Below are 15,918 nucleotides of genomic sequence, written 5' to 3'. Positions count from 1 at the left end.
GGTGGGGAGGTGCCTTCTTAAACCTCTGCAGTCCAAGTGGTGTAGGTACACCCACTGTGTTGTTAGGGATGCCCTTGTCCTTTTAGATGGTAGTGGTTGTGGGTTTGGAAGATATTGCCTAAGGAGCCTTGGTGAGTTACTGCAGCTCATCTTGTGGATAGTGCACATTGCTGCTATTGTGCATAGGTGATTGTGGGAGTGAATATTTGTGGAAGGTGTGCTAATCAAGCGGGCTGCTTTGTCCTGGATGATGTCGAGCTTCTTGAGTGTTGCTGGAGCTGCCCTCACCCAGGCAAGTGTGGAATGTTCCATCACACTCCTGACGTATGCCTTGTAGATGGTGGACAGGCTTTGGGGAATCAGGGGATGAGTTACTTGCTGTAGGATTCCTAGCCTCTGACCTGCTCTTGTAGCCACAGTATTTATTTTTGTTTTATTTTTAAAAATAAATTTAGAGTACCCAATTATTTTTTTCCAATTTAGGGGCAATTTAATTTGGCCAATTTGCCTATCCTGTGTATCTTTGGGTTGCGGGAATGCAACCCACGCAGACACGGGAAGAATATGCAAACTCCACATGGACAGTGACCTCGGTGCCATGAGGCAGCAGTGCTAACCACTATGTCCCCGTGCCACAGTATTTATGTGGCTAGTCCAGCTCAGTTCTGTTCAATGGTAACTCCAGGATGTTGATAGTCGGGGATTCAGTAATGCCATTGAATGTCAAGGGGTGATGGTTGGATTCTCTCTTATTGGAAATGGTCATTGCCTGGCACTTGTGTGGAGTAAATAAAACATGCAACTTGTCAGCCCAAGCCTGGATATTATCCAGGTCTTGCTGCATTTGCACGTGTCTGAGGTGTAGCAAATCGTGCTGAACATTGAGCAATCATCAGCAAACATCCCCACATCTGACGTTCTGCTGGAAGATCATTGGTGAAGCAGCTGAAGATGGTTGGGCATAGAACTCTACCTAAGGAATTCCTGCAGTGATATCCTAGGACTGAGATGGCTGACCTCCAACAACCACAACCATCTTCCTTTGTGCCAGGTATGACTCCAACCAGTGGACAGTTTTCCCACGATTCCCACTGACTCCGGTTTGCTAGAGTTTCTTGATACAATACTCTATCAAAGCTGTCTTGATGTCAAGACTTTGTCACCTGGGGCAGCACGGTGGCCTAGTGGTTAGCACAGCTGCCTCTCAGCACTGAGGTCCCAGGTTCGATCCTGGCTCTGGGTCACTGTCGGTCTGGAGTTTGCACATTCTCCCCGTGTCTGTGTGGGTTTTGCCCCCACAACCCAAAAATGTGCAGAGTAGGTGGATTGGCCACGCTAAATTGCCCCTTAATTGGAAAAAATAATTGGGTAATTAAATTTATATGAAAAAAAGACTTCACCTCACCTCTGGAGTTCAACTCCTTTGTCCATGTTTGAACTAAGGTCAGAAGCTGAGTTCATTTGACTCTTCTACAGAACTGAAGAGGGATATAAATGTAATGAATAATATAACTAGAAGGTCAGGGTAAGTCTGAACCAAGGAGATGAAGGGAGTGTCAATGGTGTCATTAAGGTCTAAAGAAATGCTAATAGTGGCATGAAGGTAATGTAACAGTCAATAAGATGTGCATCAGGTCGGTCAATATTTATAAGAAAGAAAAGTTAACATTTTGACGTCAAAACATAAAGCTAATTTCAATTAAGTCTTGGAAATTTGAAGTATATTTTGGTCCACAATCACTTGCTGTCCACAACATAATTTTTTATTATTCGTTCATGGGATGTGGGCATTGTTGGCTGTGCCAGCATTTATTGCCCATCCCTAATTGCCTTTGAGGGGCAGTTACGAATCAACCACATTGCTGTGGGTCTGGAGTCACATGTTGGCCGACCAGGTAAGGATGGCAGCTTTCCTTCCCTAAAGGACATTAGTGAACCAGATGTGTGTTTCTTTTTGTGACAAGCAATGAATGATTTCATGATCGCCACCAGACCAGTGCTGGCAGAGTGTCCACACACATTGCATAGTCGGGCTGGTTTAGCTCACTCGGCTAAATCGTTGGCTTTTCAAGCAGGCCAGCAGCACAGTTCGATTCCCGTACCAGCCTCCACGGACAGGCGCCGGAATGTGGTGACTAGGGGCTTTTCACAGTAACTTCATTGAAGCCTACTCGTGACAATAAGCGATTTTCATTTTTTTCATTTTCATTATAAGATTAGAAACCAGTATTACCATCTTCCTGAAAATGTGATGAATCATTCATATTTAAATTCATTTAATGTTGCCAGTTTGTGATGGATAGGAAAAGAAAATAATTATTTATGTTAATAGATTGATACTAATGGTATTCTAACAGGTTTAAGATATCGAAGTGTCAAAGTAACTGAAAAAGTAGAAATCACAATCAGTAAAATTAATAGTAAGAAGAAATCTATATGGGAGTGCTGAGCTACGGAGATAAAGTAAGAAGCTCCATTTTATGAAGTAAATTTTCCATTAACAGTGAGCACAGAAAATGCAAACAGTTCAAATACAACTTGTAAAACAGGCTCAACAATGGACAATGAATCATTTGTGGCTTTGGTGCTGTTTATCCAATCAGTAATGGCTGGCCATTTATCTCATTATGCGTTTATTTCATGGTATTTGATTTTTCATATTTGAGTTTCATCTGTAATTCTTTGTTTTCAAAGCACAGGGACCAGGAAAATCCCTGAAGGAAACATTATTGTGTTGTGCGTTATTTGCCTGAAAGTTCAATTAAGCAGCACATCATAAATAGGAACGCTGAGGCTAGGAAAAGAAATGCCTGACAGAAGGAAAAATACAGATTCTTCAGCACTAAACTTTGATCAAGTTCATAACCCTAAAAAGGTGGCCTTTATCTGTACTGTCAACTGCTGTAAGCAATATGAATCTGGAAACAAATATTGTTGGCTCGATACTTATTGTATTTCATCAAATCCAGGCCCTGTGAGCAGTAGACATGTGAAAAATAAATAATACCGTTTTCCCCATGTAGAAAAGTATTTTTTAATCTGGCTCACTCTACAAATTGTTAAGAAAAGTGTAAGATTGTCATAGACCATTTCTTCAGAAACTGTTATTATTGATTCATTATGGCATGACAGTGTTCCTCTAAACATGAACACCCAGAAATTGGACATTGCCTTCTGAACACCAGATGCCAAGTTGTTTATCATCCTGTTCTATTGTCTCTTTTCCCTATCTCAGAACTGCCCTGTGCTATGGGCGGGGAGAGATGTGGGACAATTTTCCACTTTTCTCACCACTCGACTGACCGCAACAAGATTTAAGAGAAAGAGTGTTTTAGTCTTTTAGTGCTGTGACTTCAAAGAATAGACAAGGTCAATATGCAGCACTGATCTCTATGTTTTCCAATGCGAGGCCCAATAATGGACCATCTCAATACCAGGTTAGACAACTAATATTGCCGGTCCTTGTAGTGATATCGTGGTTGTGTTGTAATTCCCCGACTGACCACCAGAAGTCTCATTAGTCTATAAGTGAATGTTAGAGTCAGGTGACCTCAGACTGATTAGGGAGCTGGGAGAGAGGTTGCTTCTGCATGTTCGTACTATTATTCATCTGTTGTTTTGTATATATTTGACCCCAGTTAATGTTAATAAATCATTTTTAGCTTTAACTACAAGTGTTCTTGTAATATAAATCAGGCCATCAGTCAAGAGCATTACATGGTTGCAGGGTTAGATGGTGTTAAACACTGAGAAAAACTATCAGCTAGCCACATGGTCCACAGAAATTTGAAGATTTTGCAGACTGCAAGAATGAACTACATTGAGTCGTTGAAGCCACCAATGAGTCTCAGAATTCATGGTATTTTGGACAACAACTGGCGTGTGTTTAAACAACAATTTAATCGGTTTCTTACTGCAGTAGATTCAGGAGGCCAATCAGGTTCGCGTACGGTAGCGATGTTCCTCACAGCGACAGGGCCCAAAACAATTCCTGTGTTTATCATGTTTAAATTTGAAAAAGATGAAGATAGTAAAAATTTGAAAGAAGTAATTTGAAGATTTGATGAACATTGCACCCCCAGAAAAAATGAAATTTATGAATGCTATGTTTAAATCGCGTTTACAGAAGAGTCCATAGATCATTTCATCACTGATTTAAAGTTAATAGTTAAAACCTGTAATTTTTGTGCAGTGGAATCTTCCATGATTCTGGACCAAATTGTGTTTGGTGTGAATAAAAATAAGCTGAGGGAACGGTTGCTGAGGGAATTGGAGCTGTCTTTGGTACAAACAGATAAGGTTTGTCAGGCTCATGAACTAGCAGCACAGCGTTCTATAATGTTTCTCAGTAATGGTGGTGTCTTCCCTTTTTCCAAAAAGACTGGAAACTTTCAAAAAAAAGACAGGAAATTCCTGCAGCACACCAACAAACAGTTTAAAGATCAAGACAAAGTATTTCTATGTAAAACATGTGGTCAAAGGCACAAACTAAGGCAGTGTCCAATGTTTGGCAAGTTTTGTTCCAGATATAAAGGAAAAAATCACTTTGCACAGAATTGTTACTCTAAGCTCAACCCCACATCAGTCAGCACAGAGGAAGACACAGTATTCAGTGATGAAACATCATTGTTTGTTGGAGTAATAACAGAGAAGGATAATTTTTTGGAACATCAAAAAATTCTCCAGCCCTTAAAAAATGCAAACTGATACTCCAATAAATGCAGTTGATGAGGACAAATGGCTGCTACCACTTGAAGTGAATGGTACAGTGGTCCAATTGAAGGTTGACACTGGTGCCAAAGCCAATTTAATTAGCGTGACTAACTTTAAAAATCTAAAAATTCAGCCAATTAGAAGAAATCACAAAATATCTCTGAAAGATTATAATGGTTCAAGCATTAAATCTTGGTGCTTGTGACCTGAGTGTAGTGGTGAAGAACACAGTTTATTCCATCCCAGTCTGTATTGTACCCGAGGACTTTGATTCATTACTCAGTGATGAGTTCTGTGAAGAATTGGGTCTAGTGCAATTGTTATATAGCATCCACAAAGGATTGGATCAACACTCCAACGATTCTGAGAACACTATCAGCAAATTCAGCGATGTGTTCATTGATTTTTGTGCACTACCAATCGCCAACGAGACACAATTTAAAGAAGGTGTATTATCTAAAGCATCAATACAAAATACTAGTAGTGAAGTTGCTGAAGATGTAAATCTGCGTGTCATTCTCATTTCTACTCGACCACTCATATCAGATACGAAACCACAAGTTTTCAAGAAGATAGAAGAACCTACCAATGGGAAATTCCATGGCATTTGTGAAACAAAAAAATGGTGATGCTCGTATAGGCATGGATCCCAAGGAAAAAAGTGTACAAATTGTAAAACAATCATTACAGAAAGCAATGGACAGCTAATCTGATCCATATCTCACAAAACCATGTTACAAAGCATCACCATTGTCACATGGTAGATCGGCAGCAGAGTTATTCATGAATAGAAGGTTCCATACTTGGAAAAGAAGGAAAATGCAGTGGTACTGCAGGAAATGCAAAACAAAAGCAGTTCTATGATAGAGTGTCTAGAACCTTACCACCTCTGAGTAGTGATGACATTGTAAGAGTAGAAGAATCAGGCAATTGGTCGAAAAAAGCCATTGGACTTGAAGAAGTAGCACCTTGTTCCTACAATATACAGACAGAGGAAGTGTTGGTTTTAAGGAGAAATTGTCACGCGCTCTTGAAAACCAGAGAAGACTTTCACAACAACGTGATGCATGACAAATCTACGTCAGAATCAACGTCAGCTGCAGTGTCAGATAGTTCAGCAATTCCTGAGCATGAGAATGTAATGGAGAACATTGAATCTACAAGTTCTGAGCAGCAAGGTCAAACTTTGAGAAAACCAACCAGAGTCAGAAGACAACCTGACCAACAATTTGTAGATGTGGACGATATGTATATATGAAAAATGAAATGAAAATTGATTATTGTCACAAGTAGGCTTCAATGAAGTTACTGTAAAAAGCCCCTAGTCGCCACATTCTGGCACCTGTCCGGGGAGGCTGGTACGGGAATCAAACCGTGCTGCTGGCCTGCTTGGTCTGCTTTAAAAGCCAGCGATTTAGCCGAGTGAGCTAAACCAGCCTGTGTGAGTAGGAGAACCTCCTTCACCCTCGGCTGCCCAAATCTCCATGGATCCCCCCCCCCCCCCCCCCCCCCCCCCCCCCCCCGAACAGCTCCATGAACCCTCCTCGTTCCTTTGCCATTGCTGGCACCCATATATGCTTGTTCTTGTGTTTGTGTGTGTGTGTATGTATATATTTGTTAAATCAGTTTGTAAAATTTTTTAAAATGAATACTGTTAGAGTCACAGGCTCATGATATCACTTGTAAATATACTGATGATAATGCATTAATTTATTCCTTCAAAGAAAAGGGGATGTAGTGATATCATGGTTGTGTTGCAATTCACTAACTGACCACTAGGACTCTCATTAGTACATAAGTGAGTGTTAGAGTCAGTGAACCTCAGACTGACTAAGGAGAGAGGTTGCTTGTGCATGTTCAAACTATTTTTCATCTGTTGTTTGTATATATTTGATCCGCAGTTAATGTTAATAAATCATTTCCAGCTGTAGCTACAAGTGTTCTTGCAATATAAATCAGGCCATCCGACAAGAACATTACAGTCCTCACCTGACTTGCAATCGACATCACCTCCCATGATCCAACAGTAACACCATTAGCTTCCTACCTTCGTAGCTGGAACAGTTTACTAGGGATGGGCACTTTATACTTTTTCCACACACAGGGCCCATCTCCATCTCCACAGCCAGTTTGCTTCTGGGATTGATGGGCCCAACTTTGCCCCGCACCCTCTCTCCGGAAACAGAAGCATGATTAGTTTCTTTATTTGAAATTTCATCTTCATGGAGCCGAAATTGTCATTTAAAATTTCTTCCATTGAGGGGAGTCAATTAACAACTGGGAAGATCATTTGCATTTTAAGTAACTTTCCAGAGATACTTTCAGATATGTCTGTCTGTACAGAAACTACAAGAGAAGTCACCTGACTCTCTGGACTCCATTTTGTGAAGGTACTGAGACAATATTCCATGTTTTTTTAATATAAATTTAAAGTACCCAAAACATTTTTCCAATTAAGGGGCAATTTAGCATGGCCAATCCACCTACCCTGCACATCTTTGGGTTGTGGGGGCGAAACCCATACAAGCACGGGGAGAATGTGCAAACTCCACTCGGACAGTGACCCAGAGCCGGGATCGAACCTGGGACTTCAGCGCCATGAAGCTGCAGTGCTACCCACTGCACCACTGTGCTGCCCTCCATGTTGCTTTTTAAAAGTAAAATGTCCATCTTCCAATAAGCTTCATGGACATATGACATGACTGCAACACCTGTCTATCTCATATCACAATGATGTCACAAAAATAAGTAAACGGGCATGAGTCTCAGATGCTGCATTTTCAGCCAAAATTAAACAGCACCGGTCAGCTAAATTGGACCCCAACACATTACACCCTAAGTATTCTGGGAGCAAGCATCTTTAATTATTTCTAGTCACAGTAAATCCATAAGCAAAAATAAGTTGCAACTTCAATCCTATGAGTTCAAACTGAATTTTAATCTTACCTTTATGAACAACTAAGGTATCTTTCACTGTCTAGCAACCATCAACAGCTTTAGAAACAATCATTGTTTCTTTGCGGTGATAAGGGGAAAATGGAATGGTCTCTGTGGATAGTGCATGATCTACTGCAAAATTGTTCTTGCTTTGAAAAATTAATCAACTGGGTTCGGTTAACAGAGGTGACAAGGTGACTTCATGTCTGCCAGACACAGAACTCACACAAATGTATGACTCACGGCTCGCTGATGGGAAAATTGCTAAGATAATATCCAAAAGTACACATGATTACCATCTTAAGTCATTTCCGGGAATCAGTTAAGTCACCTAGGTAGATGTGGCTATCTTACAATCTATCAAATAAGAGATGATTCAACCCCTTTTGCAGAAATTATAGTACGGTCTGTAGCTCAAGCAGGCTACTTGAATCCAATTTTTACAAAATAACTTCTAAATTGGGGACTGAAGGGCCAATGTGTGTTGAACATCCCTGACACCAAGAAGCCACGAAACTGATGTTACAAGTAGCAGACTTTATGGCCTGGACTTTCACTACCGAGGTGAGTAACTCAGTGAATTTCTCAACTCGCCATACCTGCCTTATTAGGAAGACCCCTTCTGCATGATCATTGTTCCCAGGGAGAGGGTGTGGGACAGTGTTGGGCTCACCAACCCCAGGCTGGATGTAAAGATGGATCCTGCGTTTGGAACAGTATAAAGAGCCTCCCCCCGAGTAAGCTGTTCCTGCTTTGAAGGCAGGGAGCTAATGGTGTTGCTGCTGGATTGTGGGAGGAGATGTCTATCACAAGACAGGTGTGGACCAACAGTATTAGCTGTCTAACTGGTTACTGGTATTGTTAAGAGATCGTCCATTATTAAGCCTCCCATTTGAAAACATAGAGGTCAATGCTGCATATTGACCTTGTATAATTGCGGTGCACGCCGTAATAACAAGGCTGCCAAAGCTTCACAAGACCAGCCATGGAACCAGCAGCATCTTGGTATCATCAAATGCATTAATTCAGATGAGCATAACATCTCGGGCTGGATTGTTGGGCAGATCTGGCAGAAACTTTGCCATTCCCAACTACTCTTTGCTATCAGAGTTGTGAACACAGCCCAGTCTATCTCGCAAACCCACTCCCATCCATTGACTGTCTACACTTCCCCTGCCTTGGGAAAGCAGGCAGCATAATTTATTGTTCTTTGCATGGATGGATGGGTATAGAGGGATACGGCACAAGGAAGTGCTCAGGGTTTTGGCCAAGTGTGGTGATAACCACTGTAGACATGCATACTTGCAGTAGGGGGATGTATGGCTGTACCTGTAATACAGGTTCCTCCGGTAAGCCCCTGCCGGCTAGCTCCGCCCACAGGGAGCTTGTGTATAAATATGCGTGTGAGTCACTCAGACCCTAGTCTTCAGTTGCAGCCGGAGGAATAGCATCACACAGCAATAAAGCCTCTATTGTACTTGTCTCTCGTCTTTGAGTATAATTGTTAGTGACACAATTTATTGCTGTGTGATTGGCCATACACCATGGACATCAGAATCAAGCCTGACCGTCTGCAGCTGGATCCGCAGTCACCTCACGCCAGGAAAGACTTTGTTCACTGGCTTGCAGTTTACGAGGCCTATATCTCTTCAGCGGACCCTCCCCCGACGGAAGCTCAGAAAAAGCAACTCCTGTACTCGAGACTTAGCTCCAGTGTCTTTCCGCTAATTCGGGATGCGCCTGAATACACCAGACCTATGGAACTGCTCAAGGAGAACTATGCACAATCGACGAACACCCTGTTTGGGAGGCATCAACTCTCTACTCGCGTCCAGCAACCGGGTGAGTCGATTGAGGACTTCTGGAGGGCCCTTATACCTCTGGTACGAGACTGCGACTGCCGGGCCCTCACAGCCACGGAACACTCTGACTTACTCATGCGGGATGCCTTTGCTACAGGCATTGCATCGGACCCCATCCGGCAACAACTGCTGGAAGGGCCGCCCTCGACCTCGCGGCCACAAAGGCCCTGGTGCTTTCAATGACGGCCGCCTCCCGTAGTGCGCGATCTTACTCCGCTTGCCGCTCGGTCCACCCGTCCTGGACTCCGCAAACAGCCCCCCAGGCTCACCGGTCCTACCCCTCGTGGACCCCGCAACTGGCCCCCCCAGCAGCCGCACCCGCGCACTACGCCTGCACTGCTTGCCGCACTGCACTCCCTGGGGGTCTCCACTGTTACTTCTGCGGTCAGCAGAAGCACCCCCGCCAATGCTGCCCGGCCCGCACTGCAACCTGCAAAGCTTGTGGCAAGAAAGGTCACTTTGCAGCGGTGTGTCAGTCCCGGACGGTTGCCGCTATCACGCCACCGTTCCCCTCGCCTCAGCGGATCGCACAATGGGCCTGGCCGTCCGCTTCCCCCGACCCCACGTGCGATCAGTGGGCGCCGCCATCTTTTGCCGCCCCCGCCATGTGCGATCCATGGGCGCTGCCATCTTCATCCCCCACCTCCATGTGCGTTCCATGGGCGCCGCCATTTTGTCCGCCGCCATCTTCTCCCACACAGGTACTCCAGACGCCATCATTTTGTCCTCCCCCCGGGACGGGGCCATGGGACACGGGTCGCTACCGCTCCTCATCAGACTCATTTGACTCGACGGCTGATCGTCCGCTACTCGTCTCCGTTACGCTCGACCAGTCGCGTGCTCGCAACCTGGCACCCTCTTCCACAACGGTGCTGGTCAATGGCCACGTGACCTCCTGCCTCATCTACTCCGGCAGCACCGAGAGCTTCGTCTACCCGGACACGGTAAGGCGCTATTCCCTTGCGGTCCATCCCGCCAACCGGCAGATCTCTCTCGCCTTCGGTTCCCACTCTGTCCCGATCCGGGGTTTCTGCCTGGTTAAACTTACTGTACAGGGCGTGGAATTCGACCGTTTCCGTCTGTACATTCTCCCCAGCCTCTGTGCATCACTCTTACTAGGCCTGGATTTCCAATGCAATCTCCAGAGCCTCACCCTCAAATTCGGCGGACACCTACCTCCCCTCACTGTTTGCGACCCCACGACCCTCGAGGTCGAGCCTACCTCCCTCTTTGCCAATCTGACCGCAGATTGCAAGCACATCGCCACCAGGAGCAGACGGTACAGCACCCAGGACAAGGCCTTCATCAGGTCCGAAGTCCAGCGGCTGCTTCGGGAGGGTATCATCGAGGCCAGGAACAGCCCTTGGTCAGCCCAGGTGGTAGTGGTTAAGACCGGGGAGAAGCACAGGATGATCGTCGACGACAGCCAGACCATCAACCGATACACACAGCTCGACGCGTACCCCCACCCCCGCATTTCTGATATGGTCAATCAGATTGCACAGTAACGGGTCTTCTCTACTATTGACCTGAAATCCGCCTACCACCAGCTCCCCGTAAATCGGACCGTCCCTACACTGCCTTTGAGGCAGGCGGTCGTCTGTACCAATTTCTTAGGGTCCCCTTCGGCGTCACGAATGGAGTCTCGGTATTTCAACGTGAAATGGACCAAATGGTTGACCGGTGCGGACTGCAGGCCACCCTCCCATACCTCGACAATGTCACCATCTGCGGCCATGACCAGCAGGACCATGATGCCAACCTTTCTAAATTCCTCCACACCGCATCTCTCCTTGATCTCACGTACAACAAGGAGAAGTGCGTGTTCCTCACAGACCGCTTAGCAATCCTCGGCTACGTAGTCCAAAACGGTCTACTGGGGCCCGACCCCAACCGCATGTGCCCCCTCATAGAGCTCCCCCTTCCCCACTGCCCCAAGGCCCTCAAACGCTGCCTTGGGTTCTTTTCTTATTACGACCAGTGGGTCCCACAATAGGCGGACAAGGCCCACCCACTTATCCAGTCCACACATTTTCCCCTCTCGGCCGAGGCACAACAGGCCTTCGCCCGCATTCGATTTGACATAGCCAGGGCCGGGATGCACGCAGTAGACGAGACACTGCCTTTCCAAGTAGAAAGCGATGCTTCAGATGTCACCCTTGCTGCCACGCTGAATCAGGCAGGCAGACCCGTGGCATTCTTTTCACTCACCCTCCACGCCTCCGAAATTCGGCATTCCTCTGTTGAAAAGGAGGCCCAGGCAATCGTTAAAGCAGTGTGGCACTGGAGGCATTACCTGGCCGGCAGTAGATTCACTCTCCTCACTGACCAATGGTCGGTAGCTTTCATGTTCAATAACACACAGCGGGGCAAGGTCAAGAATGACAAAATCTTGCGGTGGAGAATCGAGCTCTCCACCTATAATTACGAGATCTTGTATCGCCCCGGCAAGCTCAACGAGCCCCCAGACGCCCTCTCCCGAGGTACATGTGCCAGCGCACAAGTGAACCAGCTCCGTGCCTTCCACGAGAGCCTTTGCCATCCGAGGGTCACTCACTTGTACCATCTAATCAAAGCCCGCAATCTGCCCTACTCCGTCGAGGACATACGGACAGTCACCAGAGACTGCCAGGCCTGTGCCGAGTGCAAGCCGCACTTCTACCGGCCAGATCGCGCGCGTCTGGTGAAAGCGTCCCGCCCATTTGAACGCCTCAGCGTGGACTTCAAAGGGCCCCTCCCCTCCACCGACCTCAACACCTACATCCTTAGTGTGGTCGATGAATTTTCTAGGTTCCCCTTCGCCATCCCATGCCCGGATATGACGTCTGCCACCGTCATCAAGGCCCTGGATTCCATTTTCGCCCTGTTCGGTTTCCTCGACTACATCCACAGTGACAGGGGATCCTCGTTCATGAGTGATGAGCTGCATCATTTCCTGCTCAGCAGGGGTATCGCCTCCAGCAGGACGACCAGATACAACCCCCGGGGAAACGGGCAGGTAGAGAGGGAGAATGGGACGGTGTGGAGGGCCTTCCAGCTGGCCCTACGGTCCAGGAACCTCCCAGCCACTTGCTGGCAGCATGTCCTCCCTGACGCGCTCCATTCCATTCGGTCAATACTGTGCACCGCGACTAACCACACACCCCATGAACGTGTTTTTGCCTTCCCTAGGAAGTCTACATCCGTGGTGTAGCTCCCGACCTGGCTCATGACTCCGGGCCCAGTCCTTCTCCGTAGGCATGTCCGGCACCACAAGGCGGAACCCCTGGTGGACAAAGTACGCCTTCTCCACGCCAACCCTCAGTATGCCTATGTGGAGTTCCCCGATGGCCGCCAGGACACAGTCTCGCTCCGGGACCTGGCTCCCTCAGGTGCCGATCCCATGCCCACGCCCCTTTTTCCCCCCCGCGCCACCCTCCTTTTCCCCGGCGCCCCCTATTCGTCCCACACCAGATCCATCCCTCATCCCCCTGCCGACACTGGAGGACACGGAAGATTTTGGCTCGCTCTCGGAGTCATCCCGCCAGCAGCCAGCACCAACACCGCCAGCACCTGCACCGACGTCGCCACCACAGCTACGCCGATCACAGCGGAATATTCGACACCTGCTTCGACTCAACGTGTAACCTGCTGACCGGATGGACTCTTGGTTTTCTTTGTTTGGACCCTTTGTAAATATTTCATCCTTTGTATCATAGTTATATTTCACCCCGCCGGACTCATTTTTACAGGGGGTGAATGTGGTGATAACCACTGTAGATATGCATACTTGCAGTAGGGGGATGTATGGCTGTACCTGTAATACAGGTTCCTCCGATAAGCACCTGCTGGCTAGCTCCGCCCACAGGGAGCTTGTGTATAAATATGCGTGTGAGTCACTCAGACTCTAGTCTTCAGTTGCAGCCGGAGGAATAGCATCACACAACAATAAAGCCTCTATTGTACTTGTCTCTTGTCTTTGAGTATAATTGTTAGTGCCACAGCAAGGTTGGTATCGGTACAGGCTTGGAGGGCCGAATGCCTGTTCCTGTGCTGTATTGTTCTTTGTTCTTTATAATCAAAGACCCTCCCACCTGGCTTATTCACTCTTCCAACTTCTTCCATCGGGCAGGAGATACAAAAGTCTGAGAACACGCACCAACTAATTCAAAAACAACTTCTTCCGCACTGTTACCAGACTCCTAAACGACCCTCTTATGGACTGAACATCTTCTCTACTGAGTACTCCTACACTCCATATACTTCATCCGATGCCTGTGTCTGTGTATTTACATTTTGTATTTATGTATGCCCTATGTTTTTTTTCTTGTATGAAATGATCTGTCTGGACTGCACACAGAACAATACTTTTCACTGTACCTCGATACACGTGACAATAAACAAATCCAAATCCCACCATCGTAGATGAGTGTGACTCAAAGACAGCACCAGCCCCACCTATCCCCACATGAAAGCCAACCCGGGGTAGTGGAGGTTGGGCAAGGAAGATGAAGATTCCATGAACATCTTGACACCTCCATCTCCTACTGCTTCCCCAGCTCCTCCACCAAAGTCTTCAGAAGATCGCAAAAGCCAGCCATTTCAAAGTTGTTACAGTTCAGGATGTAAGAAAGATCTTCACAAAAAATTCAGCTCACTTGCCAGAACCAAACCTTGTAGGCCCCTGACACAACATCCCCTAAAGCATACATTTCAAAATCATTACCTTCAGAATCCTCCATGGCCTCACTCCCAGATTAACACACTCCTCCACTTTCCTATTCTCCACTTGTCCAGCACTGATCTACTATATGTTCCTCCTCCTTCAACTATCCTATCAGTGGCAGAGCTGTGCGGTATTTTGTCTCCACACATCTCTTCCCACCTTCAAAATCTTTTTAAGATCTGCCTCGTTGGCACTCTTCCCCAGCTCTCTTCCTACTCCTGTTTAGGTCTGTTCCTAACTATGAAACGCCTGAGCACAATTTGTTACACTGAAAACACTGCCTTAATATAAACTGTTATTGTAAAGTCCTGGTTAAAATCCATGTCTAACGTGGAGATCTTTACACCCAACACAAGGTCTGTCTCACATTACTATAAATTTTATCGGTGCCAGTGAAATTATTAATGGGTAATATGTACCAATCTATTCATTCTCTTGTAGTAAATAATTAATTTCCTTAGAAATTAGATTTAGAAATTAATTAGAAATGTAGAAATGGTACAGCAGTTATCATGGGGGATTTTAATCTACATGTCGATTGGTTTAACCAGGTCGGTCAAGGCAACCGTGAGGAGGAGTTTATAGAATGTATCCGCGATAGTTTCCTAGAACAGTATGTAATGGAACCTACGAGGGAACAAGCGGTCCTAGATCTTGTCCTGTGTAATGAGACAGGATTGATTCATGATCTCATAGTTAGGGATCCTCTCGGAAGGAGCGATCACAATATGGTGGAATTTAAAATACAGATGGAGGGTGAGAAAGTAAAATCAAATACTAATGTTTTGTGTTTAAACAAAGGAGATTACAAGGGGATGAGAGAAGAACTAGCTGAGGTAGACTGGGAGCTAAGACTTTATGGTGGAACAGTTGAGGAACAGTGGAGAACCTTCCAAGCGATTTTTCACAGTGCTCAGCAAAGGTTTATACCAACAAACAGGAAGGACGGAAGAAAGAGGGAAAATCGACCGTGGATATCTAAGGAAATAAGGGAGAGTATCAAATTGAAGGAAAAAGCATATAAAGTGGCAAAGATTGCTGGGAGATTAGAGGACTGGGAAATCTTTAGGGGGCAACAGAAAGCTACTAAAAAAGCTATAAAGAAGAGTAAGATAGAGTATGAGAGTAAACTTGCTCAGAATATAAAAACAGACAGTAAAAGTTTTTACAAATATATAAGACAAAAAAGAGTGGCTAAGGTAAATATTGGTCCTTTAGAGGATGAGAAGGGAGTTTTAATAATGGGAAATGAGGAAATGGCTGAGGAACTGAACAGGTTTTTTGGGTCGGTCTTCACAGTGGAAGACACAAATAACATGCCAGTGACTGATAGAAATGAGGCTATGACAGGTGAGGACCTTGAGACGATTGTTATCACTAAGGAGGGAGTGATGGGCAAGCTAATGGGGCTAAAGGTAGACAAGTCTCCTGGCCCTGATGGAATGCATCCCAGAGTGCTAAAAGAGATGGCTAGGGAAATTACAGATGCACTAGTGATAATTTACCGAAATTCACTAGACTCTGGGGTGGTCCCGGTGGATTGGAAATTAGCAAACGTGACGCCACTGTTTAAAAAAGGAGGTAGGCAGAAAGCAGGAAATTATAGGCCAGTGAGTTTAACTTCGGTAATAGGGAAGATGCTGGAATCTATCATCAAGGAAGAAATTGCGAGGCATCTGGATAGAAATTGTCCCATTGGGC

The sequence above is a fragment of the Scyliorhinus canicula genome, chromosome 2 (assembly GCF_902713615.1).
Source record: "Scyliorhinus canicula chromosome 2, sScyCan1.1, whole genome shotgun sequence".
Classification (NCBI taxonomy): domain Eukaryota; kingdom Metazoa; phylum Chordata; class Chondrichthyes; order Carcharhiniformes; family Scyliorhinidae; genus Scyliorhinus; species Scyliorhinus canicula.
Note: the sequence above shows the minus strand (reverse complement) of the source record.